This window comes from Protopterus annectens, chromosome 9.part0, assembly GCF_019279795.1.
Source record: "Protopterus annectens isolate FY-2018-M chromosome 9.part0, PAN1.0, whole genome shotgun sequence".
In the NCBI taxonomy this organism is placed as follows: domain Eukaryota; kingdom Metazoa; phylum Chordata; order Ceratodontiformes; family Protopteridae; genus Protopterus; species Protopterus annectens.
This window is the reverse complement of record NC_056743.1, coordinates 918504652-918526313: the sequence shown is the minus strand read 5'-3', so window position 1 is coordinate 918526313 and position 21662 is coordinate 918504652. Positions and strand designations below refer to the sequence as shown.

Sequence of the window (21662 nt, the reverse complement as noted above, 5' to 3'; positions counted from 1 at the left end):
AGGTAGTATTTATACTACTATAAAGCTATTTGTGAAAGGATTTCACAAATAGCCTGTGACTGACTAAACCAACAATTCTAAGTTAGGATGTCAAAGATGGTACTGGTGAAATGTCTGTTGCTCAATTTCCTTAGGATGATGTCTACAAAAGTCCAAAAGGCAACCAATGTATACCGTTAGCTCTTAGATACTCACTGTGTCTCCAGTAAAGTCACTTAACCTGTATTCCTGACTCTCCTCTATAAATAGGATATCTCTGCTGGCTTCACTGACACTATATGTTAAGCAAACTGCTACATATAAATGAAAAACATAAAATCTTTCTATGTCCTTTGGAGGCTTAAAAGAAACAGAGATATTTTTTTTCAGAACTGCTGAAAACAAAAGTAAGACATTCCTACCCCTTAGCTTTTGCATAGGAGTACAACCTGTGAATAAAGTAACTGAAGTCTTGGCCTAGGCATTGATTAATGGCAGTCAAATGGTGGAGGGGAAGGGGTTGGGCAGTGGTGCATTCCACATCCTTTTCTAAATGTCTACCTTTTTTTACAGTACTCTTCCAGCACAAGTGGAATGCAACCAGGAGTTGGATGTGCAGTATGGTGATGCAGTGGAAAAGAAAGAAAAGATACACAAGAATATACTGAGAAGATCTTTTTAGAAATATCCTAGTATAATACAGCAACGTGTTCCATATTTTGTTGGAGTAATTTAGGTGTCCTCTGCAATATTTTGAAAAAAGGAACATTTATAAGTGTTTGCACACTCAGAACAATAGTGGTTCAGTGACAATCTGTATGACTTTGCCGTTCATACTGGTGATAAACTACATTAGCAAACAGGTTGGGGGGACAGATAAACAGAGATGCTGCATGCAGACAATGTGGCACTTACACAGGTTCTGGACAAGAACATCAACAAATAATAGGGGAATAGAATGCAAAACTGAAGGCACATGGGATGAAGCTGAGTAAAGATAAGACAGGTGTAATGGCTGCAAATAGGGGAAATCAGAAGAAGATGACAATTGAAATAAAAGGAAAAACAGTGGAACAGGTTAACAGCTTTAAGTATCTGGGTAGGGTGGTTGAGGAGAAGGGAGGTCTGAATGAAGAGGTCAAAGCTAGAATCAAAGAGGCTGCAGCCAACTGACAGAGAGTGACAGGGCTAGTGTGTGACAGAAAAATAACTAAAGCTGAAAAGCAAGTTGTATAAAACATTGGTGCAGCCAGTACCTGAGCAGTGAAGGCATATCAATTGAAGAAGCTAGAGATGATGGAAATCAAGTGGCAAAGACCCTGTAGGACAGACAAAAATACATCTGAGCTGAAGTCCTGGTATCTCCAATTGTACAGAAAGTAAAAGAAAACAGATCATAGTGGTTGTGGTTTGGGCACATGTACAGTAAAACAGAAAGCAATTTGGTGAAGAACATGTTGGTCAGTGAGGAAGAAGGCAGGAGGAAACAAGGGCATCCAGTAAAGAGATTGACAGATTGTGAGATAAAAGACCTGAGACAGTCAGACATGACTACTGAATAAGGAAGGGATAGTGACAATGAATAGAGAGATATGGTGATTGATATTCTGACTCCATGTTGAAAATGGGAAAAGGGGGGTTGTTGATTATGATAATTATGATGACAATGTCCCAAGGGGGAAGTGTTGATAAATTTTAAGCAAAAGATGAGCCCTAACACTGCTTAAAGGTGTTGTGTTTAAGATATTCACTAATTATTTTAACCACCTCATCTAAGAAGCCTATGGTCTGCAAAGATAAGAGAAGTGGTGGTTAACTGACCTGAATACCCCTTTCCATCAATGAAAAGCATACCAGTAAATATTTTTTTAAACATATTTGTATGGAGCTCAGAATAATGTTAATGAAATCACTGATCGTATAGCCCAGGCCGGTATGACCCTGACCTTGAGTAGCATCTTACCCTCACCAAGAATGATGCCACAGTATAAAGACAAAATGATCAATTTTAACAACTGGCTAAAGTATTGGTGTCATTCAAAGGGGATCCAGTGTCTGTCAGCCTGGGATGACATGCTCGACAAGCCACGTTGCTTCGCTAGGGACGGCTTGCACCTGTCACCCCTGGGCTTTAGAATACTGGCTAAGGCTCTTGCCACCCCCATAGTGCCTTTTTTAGGCAAGGCTCAAAAGACAAACCCACCTCCGTAGACAACACAAAGAAAAAGAAACTACAGGTAATGCTGCTAAACGCCAGAAGTCTAAACCTCAAGATGCACGCACTCGAGGCTCTCCTCAGTATGGAGAATATCGATATCTGTGCAGTAACAGGAACCTGGTTCAAGGCTCCCGAGAGCACCCCAGCACTACCAGATTATACCTCATACCATGCTTTTCGGCCCCAAAACTTGGACTGAACCACAAAAGGAGGGGGAGTATCCATATTATCAAAGATACCCACACCTCCAGGTTAGTGGCACTGCATGAAGCATCGGAGACCATCCACATGCAACTAACAGTGGGCAAAACTGCCTTTCAGTTTGTAGCCTGCTACAGACCTCCCTCCCAAACTCAGGAACCCCACTCGGCTTTCCTGAGAACACTGGAGATGACTTCAACTACCCAAACATAGACTGGGAGCACTACTCAAGCCCCAACACCCTCGCCCAACGGTTCCTAGAATTTATAAACTCAAATGCTATGGAACAACTGGTCACCACTCCCACAAGAGGGGAAAACATATCAGACCTGATCATCACCAACATGGGGACTCTATATTCCATACCAGAGGTATACCCCTCATTGGTAAGATCTGACTATAAATTAATCTCACTGGACATCCATATCCCTTCCCCACCCCCAGCCAAGGAAACCACGGTGAAGAACTTCTCAAAAGCAAACTTCACACTTCTCAAAACCGAGGTGGAATCCTTCAAAGCCCCCGAGCCAGTGGAAAATACGGCCCAAACCGCAGAAACCTTTACAAACGCTTTCTATGGACACCTACAGGAATGCATGGATCGTGCTATCCCAAATAAAACCAAGACTCATTCCTCCAAAGGCAGGAGACCTGTCTGGTGGACCCCAGCCATAAATAAGCTATACAACAGAAGGAGGAAGCTACTACATGATGGAGCAAAATCCCAAAAAGGGAAGGCATCTCTGATCAGTACTAGCAAGAAAGTACGATCCCTCATAAAATCATCTAAGGCCAGCTTCGAAAGAAAAAAATTTGCACAAGATGCTAAAGATAATCACAAGGCCTTCTTTAGTTATGTCAGGAACCTGGGTGGCAACTCCCAAATATGCTCTGAGTTAGTTCAAAATGACAAAAAATACACTGAACCCACAGACATTGCCAACATCCTGGCAGACAGGTGCAAACTCCCCCCCCCTTCCCCCCCAAAAGAGCAAATGTCTATCCTAACAGAATGTAGCCTCCCTGACATCACAGATGCACAGGTGAGAGCTGCCCTCTCCAAAGCAAAAAACACAGCATCAATGGGACCGGACGGTGTCCCGGGCTGCGTCATACACGAACTGCAAGAAGAACTGAACCCTCACATAAAGTCACTGTTCAATCTCAGCCTTACTACAGGATATGTACCCAAGGAATGGTGTACAGCAACAGTGGTCCCACTCCACAAAGGTGGTGCCACAACGGACCCCAGAAACTATCACCCTATAAGCCTGACTAGCCTGGTCTGCAAAGCTATGGAGCGTATCATCATGAAACTCATAAACAAAGACATTGGGAACCTCCAAACACTGGATCCTACCCAATTCGGCTTTGTTAAGGGTAGATCTTGCCTCTTGAACCTGGTCGACTTCTTTGAAACAGTCACCAAGGCCATAGTTGAAGGGAAGGTAGTCCACACAACCTACCTGGACCTCGCAGAAGCCTTCGACACAATACCCCCACTCGGGCATCATAAATAAGCTCACCAGCTTAAATATTAACCCCTATGTCACAAGATGGGTTGCAAACTGGCTCAGGGATAGAACCCACATGGTCAGAATTGCAGATGCCATGTCAGACTCTAAACCAGTTACAAGTGGCGTCCCACAAGGCTCAGTCCTGGGACCTCTCTTGTTCGGTATATATTTCTCTGAGGTACAGGCTAACATGGGAGGACTATGGCTGACCAAGTTCGCAGATGGCTGCAAACTGGGTGCCATAATCGACTCGCCGACTGACACAAGCATTCCCCAAAAGGGTGTCACACAGACGGATAACTGGTGCCAGAGCCATGGCCTAAAGCTAAATGCCAAAAAGTGCATAGCCATCCCCTTTGGGAAAAACAAAGTGCCCACAAATTACCACATAGGTGGTAATCCATTAAGTACGGAAGAAGTAATTAGGGATTTGGGGACCCAAGTAGATAGCAATCTCTCCTTTGACAATCACGTTGCCAAAGTGGTTAGAAAGACCTTCTATATAGCCCACCTTATCACGAAAGGGTTCACATCTAGATCAAGAGAGGTCATTGTGTCCCTCTACTCATCACTCATCAGGCCCATAATTGAATACAATGCCCCATTTGGGATGTACCTTACAAGACACCTGCAGCAACTGGAAAGACCCCAAAAGTACCTCACCAAGAGGATCAAGGGACTCAAACAGATGCCCTATGCAGTTAGGCTAAAGAAACTCCAGCTCTACTCAGTTTCTTACCGCCTACTCAGAGGCGATCTGTGCCTGACGTATAAAGCCATGTCCAACCCAGAATTAATGGACATGCTCCACCTCAGGAAATCCAAATCCCTTAGAGCTACACGCTCCAGGGACTTACACCTCAGCAAAGAAATAAACAGGACATGCTGGAGGGACAGATTCATATCCCAGAGGCTCCCCTCACTCTGGAACAAAATCCCAATCTATGTTAGGCAGAGTCCCTCAATGACCCTCTTCAAGAGAAATCTTGACGAATGGATGGGAGATCGTAGGTTTACCCCCGAGATCTCTTCTGTGTCCCTACTAGACAGAGGCACAGTAAACTAACCTCAAAAGGGCTGTCTTCTGTGACCTACTATACAGAGGCTCAGTCAACTAATCTAAAAGGGTGGTGAAAGCCAAACACACTCTGGCTAGGCTTATAAATGCCCTAGGGCAGATAGCCTAGTATCAACTTATGAACCTACGAACCTATGAACTACAATGAGAGCTTCAGAGAATGTCATACTTTCTTATACTGTCTAATAAACGTTGGTACAATAACTTTACAAGGATATTTGTTAACACACAGTGGTCAATTACTTGTTCATTCAGAAGGAGAGATGTCATTTTTGGCCGAGAAATTATATAAATATGTTTGAAATTGGGGATATAGTATCATAAGTGATAGAAAGATTAAAAATAAAGTAGTTTAGCAAAGACTTCAGTTTTAGGTACCTGTGGAGTAGGATGCACTTCTTTTATTTATTAACTTAAAGGAAGAAACAAACTGTAAAAATTTTTCATCTAAAGTTATAGGAATTACATATGCTCTGTATATGTATATACTCTGTATTGCTTGTATATTATCTTTGATTTGAGAATGATTATTTATGTACTGTTTTTTCACCAATTGTATAAGCTGCCAATAATATGTGATAAATGTCTTTATTAATGTAAATTCTGTATTGTATGTGAAACGTCTTATATGTGGAGCTTTTCTCCCCAGGGCGCCACTGAAAATGGGCACTTCTGGCCCAGCTGGACCATCCCGGTAAACAAATGCAAATAAATACATAAATAAATAAATTGGGGGATGGAGGGTAGGAAAATTTGTCTAGGGACTGTGATGGACCAAGGCAACAAACTTCATTGAGTAGTAAAGGAATGGGGGGTTCTGAGAGTCTGCTAGTGTGAGAGAAGTTACCAGCTAGGATGTCAGTGATTTTCCTGTACAGTTTTAGGTGTCCCAGAAAAACAGTATTTTCCTTAATGACTGTAGCCTCAGAAGTACTGTTACAATTCTACAACATCTTGTCAGGTTTAAAAAGGTTTGGTGTTTTTCTGTGTCAGAAATATCTGCGTTCCACTCTTTCCATGCTTATTTATTTTTTACTTGTTTTTCTTAACATGGGGTTTCAGTTTGGGTCTAAGCCAGGGGCATTTGTTCCCTTTGAGCCATCAGTAAATAGTTAGTCTTGTACTGGTATTAGCAAGTTATAAAACTATAGCAGGGCTTCTCTGGGACTGGTTTCATTACATAAGGGGCTCCAGTCTAAACTATCTAGTTACAGTAGAAACAAAACTTATGTACTAACCATAAGATTAGATCTCCATTGTTTTATTTTCGTCTAGTTCAATGTGTGGGATGTCGGATCCAGTTGGATCCCACCTCGGCACCTTATACCAGGGTACTGGATCTGAGAGCTCTGATTCCTCCCCTCCCCAAATTTCCCTCCTCCTAGCTGATTTACTTAGATAGAGTTTGCTGACTGATTTCAACTGGTCTCTAATAATTGCTGGAAAGAATAAAGAAATGGGATTTAGTAACATTATCCACAACAGAAGAAAGTGGAACCAGAGACTAACAGGGTTACGTCAAGGTCTGACTGAGCCACAGAAGATGTAAATGACAATTTGGAAGGGGGTAGAAGGGAGAGGAATTGAAACAGACCAAAAAAGACAACAGGGATCTATTGTTATGGTAAGTACATAACTTTCATATCTGATGTTGTCTATTTTTGTCTGATTCAGAGTGTGGGGCAGATTCTCAAGCTACCAAGAAAGGGGCCTGGGTGGACTCAAGGACATTCCTAATAATGGCAGAGTCGAAGAATGTGCGAGCTCTAGACTGTACATCCAACTTGAAATGAGATATGTAAGTTTGAGCTGTAGACTTAGTTGCTGCTGCACAAATGTCACCGACATGTACTCTTTTTGCAAATGCTGTTGAAGCTGTCATCGCTCTGGTAGAGTAAGCCTTAGGTTTAGACTGTAAAGACAGCCCTTTTGTCTTATAAAAGAAAATCCAATCTGCAAGCCACCTAGAAATTGTAACTTTTGATATACGTCATCCTAGTTTTGCCTTGGAAAAGGATACAAATAGCTGGTCTGATTTCCTACCGTCTTTAGTACGGTGTAAATAGAACATGAGTTGTCTATGGACATCTAAGGTATGTATGTATGGCGTGTTCTCAGTTGTTAGGAAAGTTTGGACAGAATAAAGGTAAATCAATTTGTTGATTCAGGTTAGATTCCGATGCTACCTTGGGAAGGAAGGAGGGATTTGTTCTTAGTGAAACTCTATCCTTGTAGAAAATAAGGAAGGGCAGCTTGGATAAAAGTGCTTGTAGTTCCAAAATTTGTTTTGCTGATATAATGGCAACCAGAAAGATGGTCTTCCAAGACAGGAATTTTAAATCAGTTGATGCTGTAGGCTCAAAGGGTTTTGGGATGAAAGACTGAAGTAAAATTGTGACATCCCAAGATGGAACTGGATCATGACTAGGTGGTCTCAATAAAACATTCTCTTAAGAGAAGCTTTGGTTCCCTTAAGAGATGCAATAGATGAATCATTATGCCCTATGTGAAAATTTGAAATGGAAGCCATCTGGACTTTTAATAGCAAAGTAACTGGAACCTCCCATAAAAAGGTTCAGAAAGAAAATCCAGTACTGCTGGTAGAGGGACTGAAAAGGGGTCTAAGCACTTCAAGGATGCTGAGATAGGCAACACTTTTCATTTGTTCTTGTAAGTCTTTCTGGTTGATTCCTTTTGATAAGAAGAAATTATATGGACTACAGGGGAAGAAAACCAGGCATCTATGGCTATTGTTAAAATTGGAGAAACCATACAGTTAGTTATAGGGACTGGAGATCAGGTAGAGACATCCTGGATGGGTGACTGAGCAGATCCAGAGTGGGATCTGGATAGAACACATGATGGGTGCAGTAGATGAGGCCAAAGAAAGGGAACCATACCTGCCGTCGCCAGAAGGGGGCAATAAGGATTTCCCTGGACTTGCACTTCATGGCTTTCTGAATGAACTTTATGAGAAGACAAATTGGTGGGAAGGTGTAAAGGAGACCTGGGGCCAAAAATGGACCAAAGCATCTATCAGTGACTGTCCCCATGGAAGAATGAGGGCAAAATAACTGCTGTATTTGTTGCTGAGGTAAAAATCAAAAAGGTCACAGTAAGGTTGGCCCCAACTACTGAAAATCTACGTTGCCACTGTTTGTTTGAGAGGCCACTCATGAGGTAATAGGATAGTTCTGTTTAACTTGTCCAGTAGTATATTGAACATCCCGGGAATATGCATTGCTACTAGAAAGCGGTTTGAAGACATCGCTCATTGCTGAACTCACATGGCTTCTTGGCAAAGAGGGTATGAACATGTTCCACCTAGTTTGTTGATGTACCAGACCATTGACATATTGTCTGTGTGAATAGAAATAACATACCTGGGTAGGAGGTCCTGAAAGGCATGCAAAGCTAGGAGGGCCACTCTCATCTCCAAGAAACTGATGTGAAGCTTGTCCTCTGTTGATGACCACATTCCTTAAACTGTCTTCACTTTGAAATGCACCCCCCCCCCCCAAGAAGGGAGGCTGTCTGTGATGAATGTGGCCCTGAGAGGAGGTGGGCAAAAGGGTCTGTCCTGTACTACTGATGGAGACATAATCCACCAAACTATGTGATTCCTGCATACCTGAGTAAGCCGGATTCTGCCGCGAAGGGGGTGAAATTTCTGTGAAAATTGTACTGTCAGCATCCACTGTAGGACTCTCAAGTGATATCTCGCTAATGGAACCAGTGTAATAGAAGAGGCCATTAGACTTAAGTGATGGAGAATGAGTCTTGCCTGTGGTCAAGGGTGTTGCATCACTTGAAAATCTATGAACCTTTACAATTTGATTCTTGTTACGGGGAGTTTTGCAATTTGTTGGCCAAAATCTATCTGGCACATATAAATTCTATATTCTGCATAGGAGGAAGTTTGCTTTTCTTGTGGTTGATTGATATTCCCAACTGGTGTGCCAGAGTAAGAAGGAACAACTGGTGTTGCAACAATAACTCCATGGAGGTAGCAGTTAAGAGACAATCGTCTAAATAGAGGAAGACATGGATCTCTTGCAGCCAGAGATGAGCTGCTACTACTGCTATAATCTTGGTGAACATCCACAGTGCTGTGGTGACACCGAATGGCAGTACTCTGAATTGGTAGTGATTGACTCCCAGCTGGAAATGGAGAAATCTCCTGGATTGCCTCTTGACCTTGGCATGATAGTAGGGATCCTGGAGATCGATAGAACACATCCAATCATCCTTCCTCAATAGAGGTAGAACTGACTGCACCATGGCCACCCAGAACTTTGTTTGACATATTGATTTAGGCTGCTAAGCTCTAATATCAGTCAGAGGTCCCCTGTTTTTTTTTTTTGAACTAAAAAAAAGAAACTGGAATAGATTCCAGATTCTAACTGGTCTGGGGGGACCAACTGGATGACTCTTTTGTCTAGCAACTTTGTTATTTCTGTTACTGCGGATTCCAACTGTTCTGGTGGTAAATAGAGAATCTACAATCTTTTCTTTGGGGAAGCCAAAAAAGGTTTGGTATTGTCCCTGGTGATAACCCTTAACACCCATGAAATGGAAGTTATGGTTTGCCAGGCTAAAGGATGTAAGAAAATGTCCTTCGACTGCCTCCAGAGTGCAGCAGTTGGGCAAGTGTTCCAAAATGCTGGTAAGGTTTCACAGTGAAGGGCCCATGGAAACCTTGATTTTGTAGTTTACTTCTTCCTCTTGGATGATCTCCATTTGGATGGCCTCTGCCTCGCGGAGGTTTATACTCAGCAGGGTCTTGGTGAAAAACCTTGGGACTTTCTGAACCACAGCTTTCTGCTCCTCTTTGATTCCTAGAAAAGAACCTCTGAGGAGCAGAAAAACAGATTCCCACAGCAGACAAGGTCTTACCATCCTCTTTGCTCATGTAAGAGTTTCTTTTACTTTAGGTCCAAATGAGATGGAACAGTTGTAGGGAACATTGATAAAGGACACCTTGAAGCTTCCTTTGAAATCACATAGCCGCATCCAGGCATGGCATTGCATGGTAATACTTGTGTCGGCTGCCCTTGATGTACCATCAGCTGTGTTAGATAGCAGTCGCATGACTACATTCAAGGAAGATTGCAGGGTAGACATTCCGATGTCCACCGTCTTTTGGACATCCGTAGGTAAGCTACTCAAAAGAGACTTGGAAAGCTCCTTGATCCAGAAATGTGTCAGATGTGAGAGATAATTCAACACTCAAACTGCAAAAGTCACTACTAAAGCATATGTCCATTTCCCCAAGTCTGTCCAATACCCCTAAATCCCTGCTCAGGGGATGGGCAAAGTAACTTTCTTCCAATAGTTCCTTCTTTGTGGCTGCTGCTACCACCATATCATGCTGCCACCATATCATCTACAGGGGGGCCCTTTCACAAATGTTTCCTATCCTTTGGGGCACTCAAATTCTTGTCCGGCTTTTTTGAGATAGGCTCTGCCACATCAGGTTCCTTTCAAGCCTTCTGAGTGATGAGATCTAGTAAAACGACAGGAAGTGGGACCACCCAGGGTGTTGACAGGCACAACCCAAAAGCTTTAAGGAACACAGACTCATCAGAAGATGGAGTTTCTGTGGACTATCCTCCTCTCTATTTCATCACTTCCAGAATATCCCCAAAAGAGACATTGGGGGGGGGGTCCTGAGGAATCTTCTCCATCATCTAAGTACATGTCTTCAGTGTAGGACTCTGAACAGGAGTCTATATGCTTCCATTTGCATGTCCTTTTCTCAGTGATGTGTCTCAGGGGCTCTAATAGAGACACCGTGGAGTCAGATGGGGAGCTCAACTGTCGAGATGCCTCAAAGCTGAATGGGTCCACTGTCCCTGTCAACCCGAATGACAGGAAGGAGGCACAAGATCCCTGGGAATCGGGATGGATCTGAACTCGGTGCTTGTACCAGTCTCCTTGGTCCAGTCAAAGCCCGCCCTCTCAACAACCTCGAAAGTCAACTCAGCTAATGCAGCCAAGGAAGAACTACCCCTATCAACAAATTTGGTAGGCTTCCCATCTCCAAAAGAGGTTGGCTGCAAGGAGGACCTCAGAGCTGAGCTGTCTGGAACCAAAACACCAAGGGGGAAGGACAGCTCTGAAAACTTCAGAGTTGACTCCAATGCTCTGGCTCCAGGACTCTTCCTGATTCAGAGACACCAGTGTCAAAAAAGCGAGGGAAGATGTCGAAGCCAAAGTCTCTGAGGCTATCGGATCTGATGCTGTTGCAGGGAAGGGGTTCGGATCCATATACATGGGCTCCAGAAAGGGAGACGGTGTCAGTAAAAGGTTGGACAGTGTTGAAGAGCCTGTTCCTGACCCTCACTTCAGGGATGGGGCCAGGAGGGCCTCCCACTGAACCTATGTCCTCAGGAATTTCCTCATCATACAATCGGCATCCATCTCAGTTAGACTTCTGGTGGATTAACCAGACCTTGAAGATGCTGGTCTTAGTAGCTTTAGAAGTATTGAATGAAGTCTAGGGCTGACTGGGCCCAGAGAAAAGCAAGGGTTTGGGGAGGAAGGGAGTTTGGCTCCTGGTTGCAGTTGGATCTGACTATCTTGACAACTTAGGTGCCAGTCCCAGAAGAGCACCTGGATCCGGAGATCTTTTCTTTGTTTTTTTTCTGCCCTTTCTTCTCATCTCTTCTCACTTTGTCTCTGTTTCTTTTTTTAGATCTTTCTCTCTCTCTTTTTCTTTGGCTCTTTCTTTCTCTTTTTCCCTAAAGAAAGAGGGGTAGAATGTACCATGGATTTGGAGGACATTTTGGACCCTTTCTGAGGGGAAAAGTAAGCCCTTGAAAATAAGCTTCTCCCTTCTGCCTTGGAGTGCTTTGGTAGCAAAGGCAGCACTGATACTGCAGCTATGGGAAGGACCTAGGCAATAAACAGAGAGGGAATGGGGATCTTAGGGGAGTATCTTGTGTCCATAGGCTGAAAATATTTTGAAAAAAGTGGACTTTTCAGAAATCAGAGTAAACTTTTTCACACTGAGAAAGATTTTACAATAACAACAAGTACTTTGAATGCTACTCAACAAATAGGGCAAAAATGTTCTCTCTCTGTCTGCCTGTCTCTCTCTCTATATATATATGTATATGTATATATATATATATATATATATATATATATATATATATATATGGATTCACTTCAGAAGACTGAAAACCCACAATCTCGAATCCCATAAGACTGACACCCAAAATCCTGAAAATTCAGAATCCTGAATCCCAAAAGACTGAAAACACACAGGTTACAAACACTGGCTATATTCTAGTACAAGGACACAGAAAAACAAAGACAAGACAAAGCATATTACATTTCACCAAGTATGAGCAGGGGGAAAGCCCTCTTGCACCCCAGCCCCCCACACCCCCTGCTACTTAAATATATTAACTCTGAGACTGAATTTCACTACATTAACAAGGGAACATTACTAAGATTACAACAGGCAGTCATGAAACATGTAATGGCATGTTAGCCATTTTTTTTTGTGGAGTGCTATCTTAGAATTGATATAATTCAGTAGCGGGGGTGTAAGGGGTGCAGCCCCCCACATGGGGGTACAGGGTGGCTTGCCCCCCCTGCTCATGCTTAGTGGAAATTAATATGCTTTGTCTTGTCTATAGTTAGTATTTGTATCCTGTGTGTTCTCAGTCTTTTGGGATTTTTCAGGATTTTGAGTTTTTAGGATTTTGGGTGTCAGTCTTATGGGATTTGAGATTGTGGGTTTTCAGACTTCTGGAGTGAATCCATATATATATATATATATATGTATGTATATATATATATGTATATATATATATGTGTGTGTGTGTGTGTGTAAATAATTAGAAAAACACTGTATTAATACCCAATTTAACTACTCTGCTGCAATATCTGTACCTATATAAATGTGAATATACAAAGTCTACTACAAAGTTCTATCACAGCACACTACAAACATATTTCTAAAGGAGCTATCTAACAAATCTATCAGTCTAAGAATACTAATTTTTAGCTAAAGGAAAAAAAAACTATCCTAAGGGGGAGTAAAGATTTGAATAAAAAAATAGCTATCACTTATCATGAAAGCCTTGGAGCTCTTGGACAACATGTCTCGTCTGGTCGATCAGACGGTAAACAAGATCTGGCGTAACTCAGTTAGGAGGAGGGAAATTTGGGTAGGAGGGGTGGAGTCAGAGCTCTCGGATATAATACTATGGTATAATGCAGAGAGGTCGGATCTGACCAGATCCAATATCCCCACATGCTGAATCAGAAGAAAATAAACAACATTGCAAGGAAAGTTTCCAGTTGATTTAGGACAACACAGGGCCTTTGTTTAGGTCTGTCAGTGACAGGAAGGGGCAGTGGTGTTTTGAAAAATGTTGGTGAAGAGGCACTTGATGGGGATGTTGGTGCTAATTATGAGACTATTTAAAGAAGCAGAGTTGGGCTTATAGGGGATGAAAACCACTTATGTGAGATGATTTAAGGAAATACATCTAAGAAGATGTATTTATTAGGAATAGCCAGTTAATGCTTAGGTCCTCTAGCAAGATAAAGTTATTTCTGGAAGATTTGGGGATTTTTTTTTAAATGATGTCTTCAAACAAAATATCAAGGTGTTATACAAATAACAGATAAGGTTTTCTTGGTGTAAACTCCTATGAGTAGTTCAACTATTAACCATTCAGAGACATATTCCTCAGCAGAAAAACTGCTAAAGAAAAGATTAATTGTGTTATTTTGTTTCCAAAACAGTATAAGAATTCTGCCACAGGGATGAAGGATGGATCTGTTATCACAGAAGCAGTAAAAGGTAGGGATAACAAAAGAAGACCCGCACAATTCTTCCTTTAGCCAGGACTCACTAACACTTCTAATAAATGGATGGTGCTGAATACACCATGCCTCCAAAGCAATGCATTTGCTTTTAATGCTTCTTAAGATGACTGCAGAAATTTTATTCCCTTGAGATTAGTGTCTGAATGGTTAGATATGTATATAACGGGACCTTTTTAATCAAAATGAAGGTTGCTATTGGCTTGGCAGTATGATATAAAAATGGAATTATAATTAAGAGTGCAAAAAAAGAAGTTATGTTCTTACCATATTGTTCCATCTGTGTTATCAATCTTCATTCATTCTTGACTGGTGTGGTTCAGTTCCGAACCCTCAGAACCGACTCGGCCATTATATCAAGCTCGTGCCAGCCCAAAACTCTCGAGCTAAGGCTACCCCATACTGCCTATCTTCCCTTTACCTCAGATCGAGTTTGCCTATCATTAAGGAAACATGGAAGCTCTGTCTGAGCAACAACCCTAAAACAACCCCAGGACTAGTTCTGAACCTCCAGAAGTCCCTAGGAGGGTGCAGGAGGGTGGGATGTCAAGAATGAATGGAGATTGACAACACAGATGGTACGTTATGGTAAGAGCACAACTTCTTTATCTGATGTTGTCAATCTTCATTCATTCCTGACTGTTGGGACAGAGTCCCCAGCAACTCTGAATCTCGGGTGGCCCTAAGGAAGGATATTCCTGAGCACTATACAGCCAATGGATGCTCTTCCCTTGGAGATAATGTCCAATTTGTAATGAGTGATAAAGGTATGAGGGGAAGCCCAAGTTGCGGCTACACATATGTCTTCCACAGAAGCTCTGGAATGGAAGACTACTGAACTGGAAATAGATCTTGTCGAATGAGCTCTAAGTTTTGTTGGTAGATCGAGTTCTGACAAGATGACCTTGGAAACCAATTTGTCCAATCTGGTACTTGAAAAGGATGGAAATATTTGGTCTGAATTTCTAGAGGATTTTGTTCTGTCCACGTAAAAATGTAATTGACTGTGGACATCCAACAAATGCAAGCAATATTCTCCTTTGTCGGAAAATTTTAGAAGGAAGGCTGGTAATTCTATAATATGGTTGATATTGAAGTCCAACACCACTTTAGGAAGGAAAGGGGGATTAGTTCTGAGCGATACTCTGTCTTTGTGGAAAATGATATACGGATGCTTCACACACAGAGCCTGTAACTCTGAAATTGTCCTAGCAGATGTGATAGCTACTAGGAAGAGGGTCTTCCAGGAGAAAAACTTGAGGTCACAGATGGCCGCTGGCTCAAAGGGCTGACAAACTAAGCATTGCAAGGCCAAGGTTAAATCCCAAGGCACTATGGGATCTTTGAAAGGTGGCTTCAAATGTAAAGCGCCCTTAAGAAAAGTTTTGCAAAGATGGTGAGACATCAAATAAAGATCATCAAATCCGTTATGGAAATTCAAAATGGCAGCTAAATAAAGTCTAATGGTAGAAGTTGAGGCTCCCAACTGAAATAAGGTGGCTAAGTGTTCCAAAACCTTATCGACTAGAGCTGAGAAAGGATCAAGACTGTTTTTGTCGCACCAAATAGAAAATCTCTTCCATTTGCTAAGATAAAGTTTTCTGGTGGATGGTTTATGAGAAGCCAGAAGTACCTTTTGCACTGAGGAGGACAAATTGTTTCGCCTAGCAATTACTGGAAGTGGAGAAACCAAGCCGTCAGCTTGAGATTTTGAAGGTTGGGATGGACCAAGCCCTGAGGATGAGATAACAGATCTGGAGTTGGATCCAGAGTCCACAGGTGGTGAACTAGATGAGGCCATAGAAAGTGAACCAGACTTAATGGGCCATTAAGGTGCAATGAGAATGACTTCGCTTCTCAACCATTGGGCTTTACTCAGAAATTGGGAAATTAGAGGGATTGATGGGAAGGCATATAAAAGTCCCGGAGGCCAATCGTGGAGAAGTGCATCTCTCAAGAACTCCCTTCAAGGGGAACTAGGGTAAAGTAGCAGCTGTATTTGTGGTTTATGGGAGAGGCAAACAGGTCGCAGCAAGGCTGACCCCACTGATGAAAGATTCTCGTTGCTACACTTGGTTTGAGAGACCACTCATGAGGTAGAAGGATACACCTGCTTAGTCTGTCCGCAATCACGTTGGAATTCCCCAGAATATGCGTTGCTATTAGAAAGAGGTCGGAGGCGATTGTCCATTGTCAAACTCTTAAAGTTTCCCGACATAGAGGATAGGACCTGGTTCCCCCCTGTTTGTTGATGTACCAGACTAATGACATGTCTGACTGGATAGCAATTGTCCCTGAAGGAAGAGCAGACTGGAATACTTGCAATGCTAAAAGCACTGGCTTCAGGTCTAGGACACTGATGTGCAGATTGGCCTCGAGGTGACCAAGTGCCTTGGACTGCCTTTCCCTGAAAATGCCCCCCCCCACCCCACCCTATCAGGGAAGCATCCGTGGTCACTATGGCCTTGGGCTGAGAGGGGTAGACAGGACAACTCCATAAATTCTCTTCTAGCTTCATCCACCAAGATAAATCCTTCTTGCAGCGGTTCATTATTAGGATTGGATGAGATATGGGGTGAGTTAAAAGTGACCATTGTGACACCAGGAGTCATTGAATCAGCCTCATGTGGTACCTTGCCAGGGGGACTAAAGAGATTGTTGCTGCCATGGACCCAAGAAGTTGTAGAACCAGATGATCAGGAACTGTGGCTTGAGAGAGTATCACCTGAAGTTGAGACCTCAACTTTAACAACCTGTGATGAGGAAGGAAGGCCACACAGGATAGTTTTGCTCAGATGAATTTTAGGTCCTGGGTGGAAAATCGTTGTGATTTTTCTTTATTGATTGAAATGCCTAAGTACAGGGCAAGGTGTAGAACAGATTCTATGGCACAAAGCAGTAGATAGCTGGTGGTGGTGGTGGTGGGGGGGGGCAGTAAAGAGCCAGTTGTCTAGAAATGGAAACACATGGAATCCCTGCAGCCTTAAGTGACCTGCTACAACTGCCATGCATTTGGTGAACACCCCGGGGGCTGTGGTGAGACCAAAGGACAAATCTCGAAATTGGTAATGACTGGCTCCCAACTGGAAGCGGAGATATCTTCTGCAGTGTTTGTCCATCTTTATGTGGTAATACGCATCCTGAAGATCTATAGAGCACATCCAATCGTCTTTCTCCAGAAAAGAAAGGACAGACTGAACCGCAACCATCCAGAATGTTGTCTGTTGTACAAATTTCTTCAATACACTAAGGTCCAAGATTGGCCTCCAGTCCCTTGTCTTTTTTGGCACTAAAAAGAATCTGGAGTAAAATCCGGATCCTATCTGGTCCGGTGGAACTGCTTGGACGACTCTTTTCTGAAGCAGCTTTTGAATTTCTAGTGCTGCTATATCCCTCTGACTGGGTGTAACATCAGGGATGTACCTTTGTGGTTTGGGAAAAAGACAGAGGGGAATGTGGTAACCTCTGGTAATTATTGTGTGCACCCAGGAATCTGATGTTATAGAATGCCAGGGTGTGTGGTGCAGAGAAAATCTTCTCCCGACTACTTTCAGAGGTAAGCAATCAGGCCACCGCTCAGGAGCACTGGTAGGGTTGTCCGGAAAAGGAATCCCTGGACCCCTGGTTGTGCGGATCCCCCCCCCCGTCACAGGAGAGGAGTCTTCCAGAAGAGTTCCCCCCTCTGCCCCAGGGGGAATACTTGCCATGTGTGTCCCAAAAAGGCCCTTGACTCTTCTTGAACCACAATCTTTCCACTCCTCTGATTCCTGGAGTAAGGTCATTGTGGAGTGGAAAAACACATACCCACAGCAGAAATGGTCTTCCCATCCTTCTCACACCTGGCTAATGTGTCTCTGACTTTTGGGCCAAACAATGAAGTAGCATCCATGGGAGTGTTGACAAAGGAAGACTTGAAGGGGTCCACAAAATCACACATCCACGAGTAGTGCCTAATGGCAACACCTGTACCCGCTGCCCTAGATGTCTCTTCAGTTGTATGTGCAATAAGCCACATGGACAAATTAGGGACTGACTCCAGGGTGGCAAGCTGGGAGGTTACCTTGTCCCAGACCTTGTCAGACACTACTCCTGCTAAGGTATCTGAAAGCTCAGTTATCAGACCCCTTTGAAGTCAATTGAAATGGGCCAAAAAAAAAAAGGTCGTTGAAGCAAAGACCCACTTCCCAAATCTGTCCATCGTCTGGGACTCTCAGTTTGGAGGATGGACAGTTGAACACTTTTCGGAGAGTTCCTTTTCTGTGGTTGCCGCCACCACCATGGCATCCACTGCTAGACCCTTCGACCAATGGGGCACCATGGCATCCACTGCTAGACCCTTCGACCAATGGGGCTGATCCTCAGGGGCTAAAAGAATTTTGTCCGGTCTCCAGGGAATTGGCTCTATAGTATCAGGAGCCTTCCACGCATGCTGCACAATGTGATTTATTAGTTCATCAGCGGGGGGGGGGGGGGGGGGTCACCCAAGAAGTAGATGGCCAGGCACAAAAAGCCTGCAAGAAAACAGATTCCTCGGATGATGGGTTTCGGGACTTCCAATCACCCCTCTGTTTCAGAATTTCCAGGATGTCTCCAAAGGAGACATCTTCAGGGGATGACCATGGGGACCCTTCCCCTTCATCATAATCTGTATCCTCAGTGACTGATTCTTCTGCAGAATCCAAGTGCTTCCTCTTGCACAATCTCTTACGGGGTGGCTCCTCAGGGGGAAGATCTAAGGAGGACTCCGAACACAGGGAACCCTGCAAGTAGGGTATTTTGCTGCTCTTGTGCCTGCTGTCCCAAAGTAGCAGACTGTGACAACTGTGAGCCAGAGGGTACACAAACTTGGCACTCTGACAGCAATGGTACCAACTATGAGCCTGCTGAGGCTAGGGCTCTCTCCATAATATGAAAGGCAGGCCTGCCCAAAGAGGGATGGGAGCCTGGAGCAGAGAAAGACAACCTTGGAATCAGGGTCAAACCCTGCTCCGACGAGCCACCCCCCACAGTAGCAGCCAAGACAGGATTTGTAACTGCCAGGGCACCAGGAACTGTAGATGACACCATGAAAAAAATCGCAGCTGATCCAGGGATCCCGAAGCCAGCAGCCAAATCTCGGTCCTGTGGGTGTGATGGTTCAGATGTAGCCGAAGACCACAGAGTTGGTTCTGGTACCAAGTTGAGATCCACTGTCTGTACCGAAGTAGCTGGCACTGGCAGCATCGAAGTAGTGGGCTCCAAGACCTATGGAGAAGTTGAAGGAGGAAGATATGTGGGAGTCCTGGAGAGTAAACCTTGGCACCGGGAGGGAAGTTCAAGAGATAGCAGAAAGACCTCTGGCTGCCAAGAGCTGATCCACCAATCTAACTAGATCCAGTTCCGATAGAATCCTGGAGGAATGGATGGACATTCCCAAAGGCGATTCCGGTCTTTCTACAAAGGGGCTTAACTGCTTACCCACAAAGGGGTCTACTGATGGGGAGTATCTAGTCTTGGGTGTACTAAGCATCTCGACATCCGGCACCATGGTCTGCTGAACAGAATGTTGCTTGGCAAAGAAAGATGGAACCAAAATATTTGAGGGGGCCACTATCGGTGCTGGAGAGGTCATTGGCACTGAAGACAAGGTCAGCGCCATAGGTGTCTGAGTAGTTTCAATGGTACACAGCACTGTGGGAGATTTAATCAGTTTTGGTGCTGGAGCAGAAGTCGGTGCAGTCATTGAAACTTTTGGCTTCGGTTCCGATGAATGAGATGAAACCTGAGATTTTAGAGGCTTAGATTCGTGTACCTTGGGGGAAGACAGTATTGAATGGCTCTGTTTTTTTTATTCTGTCTTCAGAGATTTTGAAGTCTCCGCCTCAGAGTGAGCTTCACCAAAAGGGCATTTTAGTAATCCCTTAAGTATCAACTTGTTTCACCTCTCTGCAAGAGTTCGAGCACTGAAACCCTTGCATCGTTCGCATGGAGGTTGAATTTCAAGATGAGGGACACCCAAACAATAAATGCATGAAAGATGCCCATAGCAACTGAGCACCTTCCTACCACAGTCCCTAGATTGTTTGAACCCGGGGATTCCTTTCTGCTTTCCTGCCATTTTTCTAGCCAGAAAACGGCACACACACACACACACACACACACACACACACACACACACACACACACACACACACACACAAATCACTCGTCAAACAGGAAAGGTAAAGTTTTTTTTTTTTTAAATAAACCAATAATGGTAAGTGAAGGTCACCCAAAAAGGAGGGTAAGAGAAAGTAAGAAGGAGGGGGAATGAGAAATGATAAAGAATTACTAACAGGTAGAGGGGAAGGAGGGGCCTATACCAATGATGGTAAAGTAAAATACCTAGAGGTAAAAAATGGGTTAAGGAATAGATATAGAGTCACTCACACCAATGAGAACCTTAGAAAATAAAGAAACTATCAGAAAAAGGTAGAAAGCTAGTTATATAACAAAAAAAATGTGAGCACTTAGCTGAGAGCAATGGCTGATGAGTTTGATTTTCTACGGAGCAAATGAGATCTGAGGTAAAGGGAAGACAGGCAGTATGGGTAGCCTTAGCTCAAGAGTTTTTGGTTGGAGCGAGCTTGATATAACAGTGGAATCGGTTCCGAGGGTTCGGAACAAACCCCAACAGTCAAGAATGAATGAAGACTGACAACAACAGATTACAAGTTTTGATCTAATCATAACAGCAAATTTACCTTCAAGGCATTTCTAATGGGTCACTAGAACTTGGTGGGACAAGACTTAATTAAGCTTAATTAAAGATACTCCACAGTACACATCAAGATGTAAATCAATGCTAATAATATCAATGTATATTCTCCTGCTAGCAAAATGATTCCTACTTTATAACATATAAACAAGCCATGGCTTTCATTCTGGGACAGTTCTGTGCTATTCTGCCCCCTCTGTGCATATCACATTAGGGATGCATAAAATAATATGCCAGTTTTTTTAAATAGTTTATCTCACTGGCTCCTACATCTTACAGATCACTACAGTTAAACATTTAACTCACAGGGGGAAAAGCCACACATTAAAGTTTATATCTCTACATTATTTTTTTCTCCCACTAGGGCAATAAAACAACTACATGCTGGATCAAACAGTGTTACAACTGTTGAGACAGCTCTGTTTACAAGTTCTGTCAGTCACAGCTGAGTAGGCAACTCGGGCATAAAACAAGAGGAACTCCCTAGCTGAAAGACTGCTTTAGTATGGAAGGAGTATCTGTACGTGATAAATTCTTACTTTTTAACAAAATTAACTTATGCAGTCACTGCTTGCAGATACCACAACAGATATCCCCCAAAAGGTTCCTTTTATGTGGCAAAGAACACAATGATTTAAAAACGCATATACCAATACACTTTCCAGTAACCACCAAACATTTTCAAAAAAAGCAGTGATTCAGAAAACTTCTACATAAATGGAATGGAGAGATGGAAGGAAAGCAATTGCATTAAATTGTCATACTATGATGACACACAATGCATCATGGGGCAAAGTAAAACAAAATCAAATCAATGGCAGATCCCCTAAGGGCATTCTGGGTAGAACATATTATAAAATAATACAAAACAATTATGTAAGGGCATCATCACTGTACAGAAGATAAGGATAATGTACAAAAATGTTTTTCCTGGCCTTCATGGTTTTTTTAACAGTGTAACTTTTTACAGTTGGTCAGAGAGAGAAAAAAAAAAAACACATTCACTTAACAGGAACAAGATTCAGAAAGTAGAAGGTAGAATCTTGGAATCATTGCTAAAGGAAACATTCTTGACTTCCTAGAAGA

General features: G+C 43.0%; 1 protein-coding gene across 2 annotated transcripts in view; it reads right to left on the bottom strand.

Moving 5' to 3' along the window:
• LOC122811665 (glutaminase liver isoform, mitochondrial-like) overlaps positions 1-21662 on the bottom strand; it is a 1484096-nt gene that overhangs the window by 1139860 nt on the left and 322574 nt on the right. The gene's annotated exons all lie outside the window — the stretch shown is intronic.